Here is a 13825-nt window from a genome sequence, read left to right as displayed (position 1 = left end):
CACATTTTAGAGTGGCCTTTTATTGTCCCCAACACAAGGTGCACCTGTATAATGATAATGCTGTTTAATCAGCTTCTTGATATGCCACACCTGCCAGGTTGATGGATTATCTTGGCAAAGGAGAAATGCTCACTAACAGGGATGTAAGCAAATTTGTGAACAAAATTTGAGGAAAGTAAGCTTTTTGTGCGTATGGAAAATTTCGGAGCTCTTTTATTTCAGCTCATGAAACATGGCACTAACACCTTACATGTTGCGTTTATATTTTTGTTCAGTAGATTAGGTCATGCCTTTATTGATCTGATATTTTGTTTACTATGCCTACTACTTGGTACCTCTGTTTTGTTCTGTTCGCTGAGATCGACTACAGATTTTGCACCAACCTCACTGTCACTTCAAAAGCACTCAATGATCTCGGAGTCTCGTAATTTTGTTTATTGTGGTATAGCGTGATATAAGCACAATTCAATATCATTTCAATGCAAGAACCTCCAAAAATATTGCCCTCTCGATGATTTCAGCTATCCTCTTATGCTGGCAATGAGTCTGCCCAACACCAGAGCCAATCGCATGCAAGGAACAAAGAACCATCGAGCCACATTGAAACAGCGCCAGAAAGCTGATGCCTAGAGGAAAAAAGTTAATATAGCTAGCATTTGTCTCTGCCTCATATTTCTGAACAGCTGAAATAAAAACTATGTGGCAATTTGAACGAACATTCCAAAAACATACAGTACCATTCAAAAGTTTGGACACACCTACTCATTCAAGGGTTTTTCTTTATTTTACAACGTTTTACATTGTAGAATAATAGTGAAGACATCAAAACTAGCGTTAAACAAAAAAGCGTTAAACAAATCAAAATATATTTTATATTTCAGATTCTTCTAAGTAGCCTCCCTTTGACTTGATGACAGCTTTGCACACTCTTGGCATTCTCTCAACCAGCTTCACATGGAATGCTTTTCCAACAGTCTTGAAGGAGTTCCCACATATGCTGAGCATTTGTTGGCTGTTTTTCCTTCACTCTGCGGTCCAACTCATCCCAAACCATCTCAATTGTGTTGAGGTTGGGTGATTGTGGAGGCCAGGTCATCTGATGCAGCATTCCAACACTCTCCTTCTTGGTCAGATAGCCCTTACACAACCTGGAGGTGTGTTTTGGGTCATTGTCCTGTTAAAAACAAATGATAGTCCCACTATGAGCAAACAAGACGGGATGGCGTATCGCTGCAGAAATCTGTGGTAGCCATGCTGGTTAAGTGTGCCTTGAATTCTAAATAAATCACTGACAGTGTCACCAGCAAAGCACCTCCCCACCCCATCACACCTCCTCCTCCATGCTTCAGGGTGGGAACCACACATGCGGAGATCATCCGTTCACGTACTCTGTGTCTCACAAAGACACAGCGGTTGGAACCAAAAATCTCAAATTTGGACTCATCAGACCAAAATGACAGATTTCAAGGTCTAATGTCCATTGCTCGTGTTTATTGGCCCAAGCAAGTCTCTTCTTCTCATCAAATCAAACTTTATTTGTCACAAGTGTAGACCTTACCGTGAAATGCTGTACATTTACATTACAAGCCCTTAACCAACAGTGCAGTTCAAGAAGAGTTAAGAAAATATTTACCAAATAAACTAAAGTAGTTTTAGTAGTTTTAAATAAAAAGTAACACAATAGTATAACAATAACGAGGCTATGTATTGGGGGTACAGGTATCAAGTCAGTGTACGGAGGTACAGGTTAGAGGTCATTTGTACATGTACAGTGCCTTGCAAAAGTATTCATCCTCCTTGGCGTTTTTCCTATTTTGTTGCATTACAACCTGTAATTTAAATGTATTTTTATTTGGATTTCATGTAATGGACATGCACACAATTGTCCAAATTCGTGAAGTGAAATGAAAAAAATTACTTGTTTAACAAAATTCAAAAAAATAAAAACCAGAAAAGGGGTGCATGCATATGTATTCACTCCCTTTACTAAATAAGATCTGGTGAAACCAATTATCTTCAGAAGTCACATAATTAGTTAAATAAAGTCCACCTGTGTGCAATCTAAGTGTCACATGTTCTGTCACATGATCTCATTATATATACACTTGTTCTGAAAGGCTCCAAAGTCTGCAACACCACTAGGCAAGGGGCACCAAGGAGCTCTCCAAACAGGTCAGGGACAAAGTTCTGGAGAAGTACAGATCAGGGTTGGATTATAAAAAAATATCCGAAACTTTGAACATCCCACGGAGCACCATTAAATCCATTATTAAAAAATGGAAAGAACATGGCACCACAACAAACCTGTCAAGAGAGGGCCGCCCACCAAAACTCACGAACCAGGCAAGGAGGGCATTAATCAGAGAGGCAACAAAGAGACCAAAGATAAGCCTGAAGGAGCTGCAAAGCTCCACAGCGGAGATTGGAGTATCTGTCCATAGGACCACCTTAAGCTGTACACTCCACAGAGCTGGGCTTTACGGATGAGTGGCCAGAAAAAAAGCAATTGCTTATTAAAGAAAAAAATATGAAAACATGTTTGGTGTACAGTTGAAGTCGGAAGTTTACATACACCTAAGCCAAATACATTTAAACTCAGTTTTTCACAATTCCTGACATTTAATCATTGTAGAAATTCCTTGTCTTAGGTCAGTTAGGATCACCACTTTATTTTAAGAATGTGAAATGTCAGAATAATAGTAGAGAGAGATTTATTTCAGATTTTATTTCTTTCATCACATTCCCAGTGGGTCAGAAGTTTACATACACTCAATTAGTATTTGGTAGCGTTGCCTTTAAATTGTTTAACTTGGGTCAAACGTTTTGGGTAGCCTTCCACAAGCTTCCCACTATCAGTTAGGTGAATTTTGGCCCATTCCTCCTGACAGATCTGGTGTAACTGAGTCAGGGTTGTAGGCCTCCTTGCTCGCACACACGTTTTCAGTTCTGTAGGTTTGAGGCCAGGGCTTTGTGATGGCCACTCCAACACCTTGACTTTGTTGTCCTTAAGCCATTTTGCAACAACTTTGGAAGTATGCTTGGGGTCATTGTCCATTTGGAAGACCAATTTGCGACCAAGCTTTAACTTCCTGACATGTCTTGAGATGTTACTTCAATATATCCACATCATTTTCCCACTTCATGATGCCATCTATTTTGTGAAGTGCACCAGTTTCTCCTGCAGCAAAGCACCCCCACAACATGATGTTGCCACCCTCATGCTTCACGGTTGGGATGGTGTTCTTCGGCTTGCAAGCCTCCCCCTTTTTCCTCCAAACATAACTATGGTCATTATGGCTAAACAGTTCTATCTTTGTTTCATCAGACCAGAGGACATTTCTCCAAAAAGTACGATCTTTGTCCCCATGTGCAGTTGCAAACCGTAGTCTGGCTTTTTTATGGTGGTTTTGGAGCAGTGGCTTCTTCCTTGCTGAATGGCCTTTCAGGTTATGTCGATATAGGACTCGTTTTACTGTGGATATAGATACTTTTGTACCTGTTTCCTCCAGCATCTTCACAAGGTCCTTTGCTGCTGTTCTGGGATTGATTTGCACTTTTCGCACCAAAGTACGTTCATCTGTAGGAGACAGAACGCGTCTCCTTCCTGAGCGATATGATGGCTGCGTGGTCCCATGGTGTTTATACTTGCGTACTATTGTTTGTACAGATGAACGTGGTACCTTCAGGCGTTTGGAAATTGCTCCCAACGATAAACCAGACTTGTGGAGGTTTGCAATTTTTTTTTTTAGGTCTTGGCTGATTTCTTTTGATTTTCCCATGATGTCAAGCAAAGAGACACTGAGTTTTAAGGTAGGCCTTGAAATACATCCAGAGGTAGTTGGTTAACAAGAAGTGGTTGAAAAACGAGTTTTAATGACTCCAACCTCAATGTATGTAAACTTCCGACTTCAACTGTATATATATTAAGGCTATATGTCTGTTACGGATATCACCAAGCAAGACACAGTCTACACACGAAATCTACACATTGCATTGGGACAAAACTAACAGCATTTTGTGTGAAAAACCAGAACTGCAGGACACTTCATGTTTTATGGATAAAATTAAAATGTACAGAGATCCATTCCTGACAGGCTGATCAGATTAGCTTTCAGCCTCAGAGCTTTATCAGATTTAATAGCAGCTTCAGAGGCTGATAAATCAGGATGCTGCTTTGTTGGCTGTTTCATGAGTAATGGAGGCTTATTAGCAGTCCAAGTGCCTTATAGGCTGATACATACATATGATATGAGTGGGTGAGCTCTATTCATGCCATGCTGATCAGATTCAACAGCAGCCTCAGAGGCTCATAAATCATGATGCTGCCATTTATGGTTTCCTGTTGACTCAATTAACCACATCCCTCCTCTCTGCCGTAGTAAACTCTTGCATATTGTGTCATTCCTAATCCCTCTTTAGAGTCTTTCAGCTTTTATTTATTTCATCACATTCCCAGTGGGTCAGAAGTTTACATACACTCAATATTTGGTACTAAAGTTCTACAATGAAAAGACAATGTAGTATTATTTAGGTTTAGCTGTGTATGACCTGTATGTCCCATCTCTCTCTGCCTGAGTGTAACTGTATGCATTTTGTCCCTTCAGTCACTCCATAGCAAAAGCTAGAGCTCCTCTACTTCACTGAGCCTGGGGTTCCGGAAATCTAAAGGAGTCCTACAGGAATCCAGTCTACTTACAGCTCCTGCAAAATTAGATTTTGTTTTCATTTCCTAAAAGAGAGACTGGGTTTATTTTATTTGAACCAGTCCAGTCAATTGTTGATTTAGGGATGATGTTGATGAGGAAATCTGATGATTAAGATGTAAACCATGTTCGGTTAGTTTGGAATTCTGCCAACCCTTTTTATCACAAGACACTTAAAAAATATATATATTTCCCTGTTTATATCATGGAACAAAAGTATAACATAAAGAAAGGGTGTGTGTGTGTCTTTAAATAACACATTCCCTGCATTGTGCACTGTTAGTCCTGGCCATTGGTAGTGGGAATAGAGTTTCAAATGTACATACTCATTGCCGGCATGTTTATGTAGTAGAAGGATACCATGGCAACCAAGACTGATCCTGAACCGGAAGACTAACATGTCAATCTGCTTGTTGATGAAGGTCCTTCTGAGATAGGCACCGCTCAGATGTCTTAATCAGGTCATGCCCAGTTGTTTGGGAGTTGAGGTGTTTTGCAGATGAAACCATAAAAAGTCCATCTCAAGTCAGCCCTCTAGAACAAGCTCAATGTCTACTCTAGGGGTTATGCTCTTTTAAGAGCATCTTTCAGAATGTTGCAGATAGAAATGTAATGCATAGAATAATATACGATGCCACCCTCTTGAATAATAGATGGTTAGTCCACGTTGTACATTCTTACAATATTTCTATCGGCATTCTACATGTTGTGTTTCACTTAATATTCCCTAATTAATTTCTGCTTTGTAAATAGTTTTATACTTGTTTTGATAATGTAACGGCTGTTGAATGGAGTAGACCAAGGCGCAGCGTGGTTAGTGCTCATCATGAAATTTAATGGAAAATGAGAACTTTACACTTTAGAACTAAACAAAAGACAACAGCCAAACAGTTCTGTCAGGTAACAAATGACTAAACATAAAATAACCACCCACAAAACCCAAAGGAAAACAGGCTGCCTAAGTATGACTCCCAATCAGCAACAACGATATACATCTGTTCCTGATTGAGAGCCATACCCGGCTGAAACAAAGAAATCCCAAACATAGAAACACGGACATAGAATGCCCACCCAAATCACACCCTGACCAAACCTAAATAGAGACATAAAAAGGCTCTCTCAGGTTAGGGCGTGACAGATAAACCATACTGTCAGATTGTAATCAGTCTTACATACCAGATGATCCTAAAAGGACCTCATCTCATTCATGATTATCATGCACTAAATATCTATGGACTATAGCAGCATAGCTGCAGGAAGTAGGGGTGCTGAGGGTACTGCATCACCCGATGAGAATTCAGAATAAGAAAAACATTTTCCACAAAAGTATTGCACTGGGCCTTTACTCGTCCTGGGCCTTTATTAGTCCTGGACCTCTAATAGTCCTGCCTTTACTAGTCCTTGGATTTTATTAGTCCTGGGCCTCTAATAGTCCTGCCTTTACTAGTCCTTGGCATTATTAGTCCTGGGCCTCTAATAGTCCTTACTTTACTAGTCCTGGGCCTTTATTAGTCCTGGGCCTCTAATAGTCCTTACATTACTCGTCCTGGACCTTTATTAGTCCTGGGCCTCTAACAGTCCTACCTTTAATAGTCCTGGGCCTTTACTAGTCCTAGGTACTTTACTAGTCCTGCCTTTACTAGTCCTGGGCCTTTACTAGTCCTGGGCCTTTACTAGTCCTGCCTTTACTAGACGTGGTTCTTTACTAGTCCTACCTTTACTAGTCCTGGGCCTTTACTAGTCCTGGGCCTTTACTTGTCCTGGGCCTTTACTAGTCCTGGGCCTTTACTTGTCCTGGGCCTTTACTAGTCCTGCCTTTACTAGTCCTGGGCCTTTACTAGTCCTGTCTTTACTAGTCCTGGGCCTTTACTAGTCCTGTCTTTACTAGTCCTGGGCCTTTACTAGTCCTGCCTTTACTAGTCCTGGGCCTTTACTAGTCCTGCCTTTACTAGTCGAGGGCCTTTACTAGTCCTGCCTTTACTAGTCCTGCCTTTACTAGTCCTGGGCCTTTACTAGTCCTGGGCCTTTACTAGTCCTGACTTTACTACTCCTGGGCCTTTACTAGTCCTGCCTTTACTAGTCGTGGGCCTTTACTAGTCCTGACTTTACTAGTCGTGGGCCTTTACTAGTCGTGGGCCTTTACTAGTCCTGCTTTTACTAGTCCTGGGCCTTTACTAGTCCTGCCTTTACTACTCCTTGGCTTTTATTAGTCCTGGGCTGTTACTAGTCCTGTCTTTACTAGTCCTGGGCCTTTACTAGTCCTGCCTTTACTAGTCCTGGGCCTTTACTAGTCCTGCCTTTACTAGTCGTGGGCCTTTACTAGTCCTGACTTTACTAGTCGTGGGCCTTTACTAGTCGTGGGCCTTTACTAGTCCTGCCTTTACTAGTCCTGGGCCTTTACTAGTCCTGCCTTTACTACTCCTTGGCTTTTATTAGTCCTGGGCTGTTACTAGTCCTGTCTTTACTAGTCCTGGGCCTTTACTAGTCCTGCCTTTACTAGTCCTGGGCCTTTACTAGTCCTGCCTTTACTAGTCGTGGGCCTTTACTTGTCCTGCCTTTACTAGTCCTGGGCCTTTACTAGTCCTGGGCCTTTACTAGTCCTGGGCCTTTACTAGTCCTGACTTTACTACTCCTGCCTTTACTAGTCGTGGGCCTTTACTAGTCCTGCCTTTACTAGTCTTGGGCCTTTACTAGTTGTGGGCCTTTACTAGTCCTGCCTTTACTAGTCCTGGGCCTTTACTAGTCCTGGGGCTTTACTAGTCCTGCCTTTACTACTCCTTGGCTTTTATTAGTTCTGGGCCTTTACTAGTCCTGGGCCTTTACTAGAGGACATATATAGCCATCTGTATCGTGGGCAATTTTTCTACGGACAGTCCTGAATAATAATGAGTGAGAAAGTTACAAAGGCATAATTATTATACCACCCAGAAAATGTAGGGTTAGCATGTCTTGTGGGGTATGATATTTGTGCATCTGTAACGCTCAATCATCATTATTCACGATTCATTCAGGACTTTAGATAGTCATGATAGCGTCCACATTAATGTAGAAAGGTTTAGAAACATTCTGTTCTTCTTTACAATAAAAGTGACTCCAAAATGTCACAATACATTATTTAGCATTAATTTCTATTGGGCACAAAATAATCTGAAACACAACTAAACAAACAGCAAATGCATCCAACAAGTTTGTATTATCACACGCCTGATGTAATCACTGCGTGCTAGGAATATGGGAACAAATACTAAACCTTTTACTACTTTAATACACGCGCTCATGCAGTGCATTTGGACCCCTTGACTTTTCCACATTTTGTTACATTACAGTCTTATTCTAAAATGGATTAAAAAATCTACACACAATAATAATGACAAAGCAATAACAATGACAAAGCAAAAACTAGTTTTTAGACATTTTTGCTAACTTAGAAAAACACAAAACTGAAATGTCACATTTAAATAAGTATTCAGACCCTTTACTGAGTACTTTGTTGAAGCACCTTTGGCAGCGATTACAGCCTTGAGTCTTCTTGGGTATGACGCTACAAGCTTGGCACACCTGTATTTGGGGAGTTTCTCCCATTCTTCTCTGCAGATCCTCTCAAGTTCTGTCAGGTTGGATGGGGAGCGTCGCTGCACAGCTACATTCAGGTCTTTCCAGAGATGTTCGATCTGGTTCAAGTCCGGGCTTTGGCTGGGCCACTCAAGGACATTCAGACACTTGTTCCTGAAGCCACTCCTGCGTTGTCTTGGCTGTGTGCTTAGGTTCATTGTCCTGTTGGAAGGTGAACCTTTGCTCCTGTCTGTGGTCCCGAGCGCTCTAGAGCAGGTTTTGATCAAGGATTTCTCTGTGTCTCCCAGTCACTGCCACTGAAAAACATCCCGACAGCGTGATGCTGCCGCCACCATTCTTCACCGTAGGGATGGTGCGAGGTTTCCTCCAGACATGAAGCTTGGCATTCAGGACAAAGACTTCATTCTTGGTTTCATCAGACCAGAGAATCTTTTTTCTCAAGGTCTGAGAGTCCTTTAGGTGCCTTTTGGCAAACTCCAAGTGGGCTGTCACGTGCCTTTTACTGAGCAGTGGCTTCTGTCTGGCCACTCTACCTTAAAGGCCTGATCGGTGGAGTGCTTCATATATGGTTGTTCTTCTGGAAGGTTCTCCCATCTCCCCAGAGGAACTCTGGAGCTCTGTCAGAGTGACCATCGGGTACTTGGTCATCTTCCTAACCAAGACTCTTCTCCCCCGATTGCTCAATTTGGCCAGGCGGCCAGATCTAGGAAGAGTCTTGGTGGTTCCAAACTTCTTCCATTTAAGAATGATGGAGGCGACTGTGTTCTTGGGGACCTTCAATGCTACATTACGTTTTTGGTACCCTTCCCCAGATCTGTGCCTTGACACAATCCTGTCTCGGAGCTCAATGGACAATTCTTTCGACCTCATGGCTTAGGACCTTATATAGACAGGTGCGTTCCTTTCCAAACCATGTCCACAGATGGACTCCAATATAGTTTTAAAAACATCTCAAGGGTGATCAAAGGAAACAGGAGGCACCTGAGCTCAATTTTGAGTCTCATAGCAAAGGGTCTGAATACTTCCGGAAATAAAATATTTATGTTTTATAATTAGCAAAAATAAAAAATAAACAGTTTTCGCTTTGTCATTACGGGGAATGTGTGTAGAATGATGAGGGAAAAAATATTTAATCCATTATAGATAAGGCTGTAACTTAACAAAATGTGGAAAAGGTCAAGAGATCTGAGTATTTTCTGAATGCATTTGTCCCAATACTTTTGGTCCCCTAAAATGGGGGGAATATGTGCAAAAAGTTCTGTAATTTCTAAACGGTTCACCTGATATGAATGAAAATACCCTCAAATTAAAGCTGTATCATTTCAAATCCAAAAGTGCTGGAGTACGGAGCCAAACAACAAAGATTCTGTCACTGTCCCAATACTTTTGGAGCTCTGTGTACTGCATATGAAGTCACCACTGAAGGACATAATGTAGAACACCCCTAACTGTAACTGGTAAGACTCAAGTGTGTAAATGATAAAAACAGACCAACACAAACGTCAGCCGTGCGCACTAGATCACCTGCTGGGTGTCGACGAACGGTGGCCTTTCAACATTTAGAAAAATCACAATATTCTGTGGTCTGCGGCTGTGCAATGTCGACGTTAGTGTTGGTCTGTTGTGCCCTTAATAATGAACAAAGTAAGACGAGACAAGCCATCTTTTTCAACAGCGCATTTATTGTCACAGGTCTAATTTGAACATTGCCTCCACAGTGCTTCTATCAGAACACACACCGGGAGGAGAACCTGTGTGTTGGAATATAATAGCAAAACAACAAACAGCAGTGCTTAAATAAGAGTTAAAGTGTAACCCATTTCACCAGGAGGCAAATGTAAACAGGGGGAATCCTTTGTAGTCTTGGTGAGAGAACTCATGTCCTCACAGCTAAGGCAGGAAGTCCGCAGGGTGGTCTGGGTTTGGGACATAATCCTGGAGAGAAGCACAACAGACATACAGTAAGTGGTGTTAGGGGATAGGAGGGCAACTTGCCGTGACTCAGCTCATGCGGGGCTGACTCAGCTCATGCGGGGCTGACTCAGCTCATGCGGGGCTGACTCAGTTCATGCGGGGCTGACTCAGCTCATGAGGGGCTGACTCAGCTCATGCGGGGCTGACTCAGCTCATGCGGGGCTGACTCAGCTCATGCGGGGCTGACTCAGTTCATGCGGGGCTGACTCAGTTCATGCGGGGCTGACTCAGCTCATGCGGGGCTGACTCAGTTCATGCGGGGCTGACTCAGTTCATGCGGGGCTGACTCAGCACATGCGAGGCTGACTCAGCTCCGTCGGGGCTGACTCAGATCCTGCAGGGCCTTCCAGTCATACAGAGGGGGTATATGTACGTTGCTAGTTATATTTCGCAAAATGAAATGTTTACTTTTACTTCACAACATTCGTAAATAAAATAATGGGACTTTTTACTCCATACATTTTCCCTGACACCTAAAAGTACTCGTTACATTTTGAATGCTTAGCAGAACAGGAAAATGGTCCAATTCACGCACTTATCAAGAGAACATCCCTGGTCATCCCTACTGCCTCTGATCTCAATTTACTGTTGCGAGTTAGAATAGTAGAATACACAACGTGCAATTTCAACATTTGTTTGTTCATCAGCCGTTTTTCTCATTATGTCAGTCACTGATATTCAGTCAATAGCCCATGTCAGCTAACATTTTTTTGATTGCTAAGTTAGTTTAGCGGCCAGCTATCTAAACTTGTTAACATGGTCGCATTACCAGCCAGGGGGCCTCCATTGATTTCAAATAAAAAAACTGCAAGACATTTCTCTCCACCCTATGGAAAATTGTATAGAATTGCAGGAAATTAGCTGTAAACCGCAAATGTTCCTCTCTGCCCCATAGCAAAATGAGTAGAATTGCAGGGAATTAGTTATAAATTGCAAAACCTTTCTCTCTGCCCCATGGCAAAATGTGTAGATGTGCAGCAAACTTGCTTTAAAACTGAAATATTGTGGGGGGTCTATATCCTCGTGAGACCATCCTGAAATCTCCAGAGCTTCCACTGTTCTGCCTACAGTTTGAATCCACAAGTGAACCAGAGTGGAAGCTCGCGAGTTCAGCATGGTCATGAGAGGGTACTATGACTATGAATTTGAGAGAGTAAACATTTCTCCTACGTCATTCTTCAGCATTATGAGGCAGGGCTACCTTTTATGTTTCCATTAGGACTAAGGAGTGCACCATTAAGTTGAAACAATATTATGTTACACAATATCAGATGCGTAACTTACTGTACTGCAATGCTTCAGAGACACCATTCCTCTTATCACAGCGTTCCTTGTTGATGAATCACTAGATTTCCTCCATCTTGTCTTATTAGCCAATGATGTACTGCCTGAGAGAGAAAATTACTTTTCTGTTATTTTAGACCCTTCTTACTTTTTCTTGTTATTCCTACCTTTCTTTGGACTAAATGACTGTTCCAATTGCTACCAACTTGCAATCCCCGTAGTCCTATGTAAACCAATCAGCCTGGCAAGCATGTTCATATGTAGATATGTCAATTAATCATTGTGACACTGAATTTTGAAAGGAGGCTGTCAGATACTTTCATTAAACTTACTTGTAGCACATGGAACCAGAAAAGTAACACTGCAGACTGTGGGACAACTGATTTGTCTTTATTCCTTTCATGTCACTGTCAAACATCACACATCTTTAAGACAAAAAATGTTGTGAAACAAAGTAGTGCACTCAATCATTGATTGAAGAATGACTACAATTAAGGTCAGGTAGCATTCTTGACCTGATTCATATTGATACTGTAGACACATTTTTTTCTCATGAAACCAATTTAAAGGCTTAAAGGCAACATCCTGACTGAGTCTCTGAGGTTGCTATTGAATCTGATCAGCCTGATAGGAGTAAAGCTCACCCACTGGATCATATGCATCAGCCTATAAGGCACCTTGACTACTAATATGCCTGCAAGGAGAATTGTTCATGAAACAGCCTACAAGACAGCATCCTGATTTATCAGCATCTGAGGCTGCTATTGAATCTTATCAAGCTCTGAGGCTGAAAGCTAATCTGATCAGCCTGTCAGGAATGGAGCACTGTACATTTTTATATTATCCACAAAGCATGATGTGTCCCTTATAATTATACACATATCAGTTATACAAGCTAACAACCGGGACACAGAAAACTAGCTAGCTTACTAGCTAGCTAACAAGACTACCTAGCTAAGTGAGCTTGCTAAGCAGCCCTTCTAGCAAGCTAGCTAACAAACATATTGCTAATCTATAACAAACCAGTCTGATATATAAGTGATATATCAGTATAAAGTTGCCTTTATTTTGAAAGATGCTAGCTATATTACCTTTTTTCTCTAGGCTTCAGCTTTCTGGCTCTGTTTGAATGTGGCTTTGATGACTCATTGTTCCCTGCATGCGATTGGTTCTGGTCTTGGGGGCGACATGCAGCCTGTGAGACAGTGCTGCATGTCTTCTTCTTCATCTTCTTCGGAGGGGTTTAACGGCGGTTGGCATCTAATATGTTGCATTAATGCCCCCAACTGGACTATAGTATAAATCCATTATACTTTGTGATACCCCAAAGATATATACCCAATTTATTAAATAATAATACACCCTTCTGACTACCCAATTCCACTACTTTGACCCTATCTGCTCCTGCACCATGCCAACGGTCTGGGAGGACAGGACACCACCTCTCAACACACTCTCTAACTCTTCAGAAGTCAAATCTCGTACAACCAAGTACTGCAGCTGCCAACACAACATCTATTTTCTGTGATTGACATTCCATTTCTGAGGTACAGTTGATAACCATTGCTATGAACTCTAAGAAGCCCACCTTACTGAAGCATATATCACTCCTTGGCCTATTCCTCTGTGCTGGCACAGATCTACTACTCACAGGCATACCACTGGAAGTAGGGGTGCTGCAGAATAAAAAATACAAATGTAACTTTTTTTGGTCCACAAAATTAGTGCACTGGGCCTTTAATAGTCCTGTATTAGTGGATATAACCTTCTGCAGAACCAGTTCGAGCAAAAAGATTTGTCCAGCAAAAGGCCTGGATCCACTTTCTCCAAGAATCTAACTCCCACTGGGCAAAACTCATCTTTATCATAACCATGTCCATCAATGCAAGGCTCAGCTTGCGAGATCCTCACCACACCTTCCACCTCACTTAAATCTCCCTCATTCACTTCCAGTTCACTTCCAGAACTCGGTCTGGTGGACAGCGCACCCTGTTTGTACTTGACCCCAGACTTGTTCTACACACCATCTTCATCTTCATCAAATTCCAATTCAGCCTCTGCTTTCTTCATTCTCTTCGACCTCTTCTTCCTCTTTTTCCTCCTCCATTCCTCCTTCCGTGACCCTGTCCCAATATTTTTCTCCTCCTGGCTTTGCTAGCGGCCCAGTGGCATCCAGATGTAACTCCATCTCATAATCGTCTTGCTCAACTCGAAAACGTGTCTTCTGAAGGCGCCGACATTTTGAGAGAATGGGCAGGCGCACAACTCCCAACCAGCCTACACTCTCCTCT

The 13825-nt window shown here is 42.0% G+C and overlaps 1 long non-coding RNA gene across 1 annotated transcript; it reads right to left on the bottom strand.

Annotated features, from left to right (window-relative positions):
- Positions 1-9940: 9940 nt before the first annotated feature.
- On the bottom strand, positions 9941-13800 carry LOC106605842 (uncharacterized). The gene is made up of 3 exons (XR_001328949.3): positions 12626-13800; positions 11535-11638; positions 9941-10211 (listed from the first exon to the last, which is right to left on the bottom strand). It is a non-coding gene; the product is annotated as an uncharacterized LOC106605842 (long non-coding RNA).
- Positions 13801-13825: the final 25 nt, after the last annotated feature.

Source organism: Salmo salar, chromosome 05 (assembly GCF_965601325.2).
Source record: "Salmo salar chromosome 05, fSalSal1, whole genome shotgun sequence".
Lineage (NCBI taxonomy): Eukaryota > Metazoa > Chordata > Actinopteri > Salmoniformes > Salmonidae > Salmo > Salmo salar.
Note: the sequence above shows the minus strand (reverse complement) of the source record. Positions and strands in the feature narration are given on the sequence as shown.